Source organism: Propithecus coquereli, unplaced genomic scaffold (genome assembly GCF_000956105.1).
Source record: "Propithecus coquereli isolate 6110/MARCELLA unplaced genomic scaffold, Pcoq_1.0 Scaffold62, whole genome shotgun sequence".
Classification (NCBI taxonomy): Eukaryota; Metazoa; Chordata; class Mammalia; order Primates; family Indriidae; genus Propithecus; species Propithecus coquereli.
In genome coordinates this window covers 3,389,216-3,395,215 of record NW_012152174.1, presented here as the reverse complement: position 1 = coordinate 3,395,215, position 6,000 = coordinate 3,389,216, and positions in this window count along the sequence as shown.

Below are 6,000 nucleotides of genomic sequence, written 5' to 3'. Positions count from 1 at the left end.
ATAAATAAGGAAACAGTGTAATGATGCTGGCGGCAAACCTAATGTGGGCGGGAAATCACCAACAAGGGGAACTCTGCTCCTCCTCTAATGGTTCTGTAATTGTTTGGGGGGTGTTATTCCTGTTCCTTCCGCCATAATGTAAGTTTATTTCTTTAAATAAACTTTTAATTTTGGAATAATTTTACATATATAGAAAAGTTGCCAAGATGGTACAGAGAGTCCCCATATATTCCTCACTCAGCTTCCTGTATTGTTAACAGCTTATAAAACCATTTGTACATTCATCAAAACTAAGAACCCTACATTGTTGTGTTACTATTATATCAACTATTATATCAACTCCAGACTTTATTAGGATTTCACTAGTGTTTCCACGAATATCCTTTTCTCTGTTCTTGGATCCAATCAAGGATACCACATTGTATTTAATCATCTCCCTAGTCTCATTTGTTGTTTTATATGACCTTGACAGTTTTGAGAAGTAGTGGTCAGACATTTTGTAGAATGTCTCTCAATGCAGGTTTGTCTGATATTTTTCCCCATGGATTAGGCTGGAATTATGGGTTCTGAAGAACAACACCACAGGAATGAAGTGCCCTTATTCTCATATAGTATTGAGAATGCACAGTGTCAACATGTCTTATCACTGGCGATGTTAACCTTGATAACCCAGCCAAGGTAGGGCTTACCAGGTTCTCCGCTCTAAAGTTACCTTCCTCTTTTTTTCTATGTTCTATTTCTCAGAAGCACGTTGCTTAACAGGGGAGAGAGAGTAGAGGTTGGAAGAGAGTTAGGAACATTCAGCTCCATCTCTTGAAGTGGGGTAATGTTATCTGCATGAACTATTTGGAATTCTCCTGTAAGGAAGATTTGTCTCTTCTCCCTCTTTATTCAATCACATATTTATATCAGTGTGGACTCATGCATTTTTATTTTATACTTTGGGTTATAATCTAGTGATATGTAGATTTGGTCACTGGAAGTTCCTTCAGATTGGCTCCTGTGTTCCTTCATCTGTTTGTTTTCGAAATACTTCCTTTCCGTTCCATGCTTATCTTGTATTTTCCCTGCTCCAGAACCAGAATTAGCCATTTCTCCAAGGATCCCTAGTTCATTTATTGGGAAATCTTACTTAGAAATCAAGATCCAGAAAACAATAATTTTTTTGTCAGACATTTAGATAATATCCAATCTTAGTTATAACATTTTTGCTCAAAATATCCCTGGATCTAACTCTGCACATAGTCATGATTATTCCTTAATGATAACTGCCTAGAAGTGAAATTGATGGTTTAAAGGGAATGGGACATTTTAAGACTTCTAATAAATTGCCAACTCAAGGGGAAAAAAATGGTGGTTTAGTGGTGGCCTCCTAGCTCACTGCTCCCAGAGAGAGAGGTGAGGAACTTGGATGGCTACACATGAGTGGATCACTCCCCACCAAGAACAGCATTGTCAATCTGAAGAGAAACAGTGTGGGACATGCAACGCAAGAAAAAAAAGTGAAAGGGAGATATGTTCTCAAAGACTGGAGAGTGCAAGAAATACAATAGGGAATAGAGTGTGGGAGGGCCACACCTCCCCAGCCAGCCAGCCTAGTGCAATCTGATCCACAGGAGGATGCCTGGTTTCCTCACAGACTTCCACACACACTCAGATAGGGACATAACTGAAGTCGTTGCAAAGTTGTGGCATGAGATGACCGGCTCTGTGGAGAGGAGACAAAAGCGGGAAACATTTTGAACTCTCCCTGTGCTCTGTGCTGGGTCCACACTGGGCAGGGAAGGGACTGGTCTGAGTGATTACTTATACAACCACGACTGGCGTAAGGGAGTTTGGAGACGGCACCTCACCTCTGGTGGTCAGTGGGACCAGAGATAGGAGGCGAATGCTGAAAAGGGGGCTGGAAACCACTGATAATTCAGCCAGCTCAGGGTGGGACAAAAAGAGCAGGATCCTCTGCTAAGCAGACTTGAGATTGAGGGACTATGATGCAGAGGTAACGGCTGGCAGCCTGTTGATTCAGCCCGACGGACCGGCATCTGCCAACTCCTAAGTGGTCGCCCCCAATGCTAGCTTTCCAGGGGTGGGTGGCCTCCATCATCGGAATCCCCAGCCTGGAGACACTGCAGTATGCAGCAGTTTCAGGCAACACTCCTCCCCAAGCCTGGGGACTTTCATGCCGGCTGTGGTGGGCTCTGCCCTTGGAGGTGGGGAGAAGTGAGAAAAGCCACTTTCTCTGCATGACTGGCATAAATTTGCAGGGCTTTGGTGCTGAAAAATAGTTGGTAGCCTGTTGATTCTGCCTGCTGGACCAACGTTAGATCATCTCATAAGAACATAACTCCAGGGCTTGCTCTCCAGGTCCAGGTGGCTGCCAGCATTGGGGTTTATGGACAGGGAAGGAACAACCTGGCCAGAGACCTCAGCAATTGCACCAGTCGACCCTCCCATTAGAAGCAGCATTCCAAGTGTGGTGAAAGAGCCCTGAATAATAGCAGCTCCCCCTAGCAGCACACACACCCAGGCTTGTGCGCACCAGCTGCAATCTCTTTTGCCCTTACCCCCACCTTAAGGGGGAACAGGGCATAAGTAACCCTTGGGAGTGGGACCCCATCCATGGGACCAGAGCCTACCACAGAGACATCAGATTACCTCGATGACTGGCTCCTCCACATAAACTACAATCAACAGCAGAGAGGGTAATCCCGCAGCTTAACACAGTGCCTTCTATCTCAAGCTATTGGAGAGCAGTGGAGTCATACCCACAAGTGCAATCCACAAGGTGGGAGCTTAAGCTGGGGGACCAAACTCACTAGTTTCCATTGACAAGAGGTGAAGACAATAGGTCAGAGGTAAGCCAACTTGCTAAAATACCCCTAAGGCAATAAAGGACCAGCGTGCCTCTCTGCAGCACTGTCAAGGAACAACCCTTGGGTACTTGAAGATAGGGCCATAAACCAGTCCTAGCACCTCCAGTTCTCGACCAAGTAGCCTGCTGAGATGGAATCAGCAAAAGAATACAGTAAACATGAAAGATCAGAGAGAAAAGTCACCCTCAAAAGAAATCATTAGATTCTCAACAAGGGATACCAACTTAAACAAAGTGATTAAAATGACAGAGGAAGAATTCCAAATACAGATTGTATGAAAATTCAGTGAAATTGAAGAGAAAATAGAAACCAAACACAAAGAAGCCACAAGAACAGTACAGGAAATGAATGAAAAATTCTCTAAAGAAATTGAAGTGTTACAAAGGAACCAAACAGAAATACTGTAAATGAAAGAGGCATTCAAGGAATACAAAACACAGTGGAAAGCCTTAAGAATAGGTGGCTCATGTGGAGGAAAGAATCTCGGAGCTTTAAGGTAATGCCTATGTGCTAAACAAATCAGATGAAGAAAAAGAACATAGAAGCAGGAGACATGAACAAAACATACAAGAAATGTGGGATTATATAAAGAAACCAAACACAAGAATTATAGGCATCCTGGAGAGAGAAGAAGAAAATATACAAGGGTGGAAAATCTATTTCTTGTAATAATGGAGGAAAACTTACCTGGCCTGGCCAGAAATCTAGATGTCCAGGTACAAGAAGCACACAGAACTCCTGGGAGACTCAATGTGAAAAAGCAATCACCATGTCACGTAGTATTAGGCGGGCCAAAGTAAACATGAAAGAGGCAATCCCTTAAGCAGTAAGGCAAAAATAGCAGATAACCTACAAAGGATAACCTAACAGACTAACTGCAGACTTCTCAACTAAAACCTTATAAGCCAGAAGGGACTGGGGACCCATCCTCAATCTTCTAAAACAGAATAATGGCCAAGCTAGAATTCTTTACCCAGCAAAAGTAAACTTCATACATGAGGGAGAAATAAAGACTTTCCCAGACAAGCAGTCATTGATAGAATTTGTGAAGACCTGACCTGTCCTGCAGGAAGTGCTCAGACCTGCATTATATACTGAACAGCACAATAGATGCCCACCAAAGTAAAATCACTCAACAGTTAAAGTCCAGAACCCTGATTCCACAATGGCTCAGGAGGTAAAACAAAACAATAAGAGTTTATCCAACAATATGAACAGAAATCTACCCCAAATATCAATTCTCTCAATAAATGTGAATGGCTTGAATTATCCACTGAAGAGACATAGACTGGCTGAGTGGATAAAAAAAAAAAACAACACAAGCCAAGTATCTGCTGTCTCCAGGAAATGCATCTTACCCACAAAGATGCTTTCGGCATCAAGGTCAAGGGTTTGAAAACAAACTTCCAGGCAAATGAAAACCAAAATAAACCTGGGATAACTATTCTTATAGCAGGGAACATAAACTTTAAAACAGCAAAAGTAAAGAAAGACAAATATGTTCACTATATAATGGTGGAGGGGAAAATCTAACAAGAGGTAACAATTCTTAATATTTATACATCCAACACAGGAGTGTCCAGATACATAAAGCAAATCTTTTTTGATCTAAATAACATGATAAGTAGTAATGCCATAGTAGCTGGGGATTTCAACACCCCACTGACTGAACTGGACAGATCCTCCATCAGAAAATAAGTAAAGAGACAATGGACATAAACAGAGCTCTAGCACAGACATCTACAGAACTAGTCCACCCAAATAAAGCTGGATATACATTCTTCTCATTGGCTCATGGGATTTTCTGTAAAATCAGTCACATTCTAGGCCACAAACCAGATCTCAACAAATTTAAAAAAATAGAAATTATACCATGTATCTTCTCAGACCACAGTGGTATAAAATTAGAGGCAAATTTCAACAGAAACACTCACCACTTCACAGAGTAATGGAAGTTAAACAGTCTATTGCTGAGTGACTACTGGGTCAAGGAGGAGATCCAGGTGGAAATCAAAAAATTCTTCAAACTAAATGATAATGGGGATACAAGTTATCAAAATCTGTGTGATACAGCAAAATCATTCCTGAGAGGACAAGTATTTGCATTAAATGCTCACATTCAAAACACAGAAAATTCACAAATCAACAAACTAATAAACTGTCCCAAGGAACTGGAAAAGGAAGAGCAAATTAATTCTAAACCTAGCAGAAGAAAGGAAATAACTAAGATTAGAGCAGAACTAAATGAAATTGAGAACAACATAACTATACAGAATATTAACAAAACCAAAAGTCAGTTTTTCAAAAAGATAAATATCATTGATAGCCCTCTTGCTAAATTGACTAGAACTAGAAAGGAAAGGGCTCTAATAAGCTCATTTAGACATGAAAAAGGAGAGGTCACTCTAGACATCACAGAAATACAAGACATTATCTTTGAATATTATAAAAATCTCTATGCCCCTAAACTACAAAACATGGAGGAAATGGACAAATTCTTTTCTTTCTTTCTTTCTTTTTTTTTTATTTCAAGGTATTATGAGGGTACAAACATTATAGTTGTATTTTATGTCTTTGCCTCACCCAAGTGAGGGTTAGAGGCATGCCCTTCCCCTCTACAATGCTACCCATGTCCTTTAGTTGTGGATTTACCTCCCTATCCCCCTAATCCCTGGAGAATATTATTGCCACGTGAGCACCCTAGTGTTGATCAGTTAGGACCATTTTGATGGTGAGTACAAGTGGAGCCCATTCTTCTGATCTTGTGATACCTCACTTCAGATGATGGGCTCAAGTTCAATCCAGGAAAATATAAGAGGTGCTAGATCACTGTCGTTTCTTATGATTGAGTAATATTCCATTGTTTACATATACCAAATTCTAATAATCCATTCATGAATTGACAGGCACTTGGGTTGTTTCCACATCCTTGCAATAGTGAATTGTGCTGCCATAAACATTCCGGTGCAGATGTCCTTTATCATAGAATGTCTGTTGCTCTTTTGGGTAGATGCCTAATAGTGCTATTGCTGAATCAAATGGTATTTCTATTTTTAGCCCTTTCAGGTACCTCCAAATTCTTTTCCACAGGGGTTGCACTAATTTGCAGTCCAACCAGCAGTGTAAG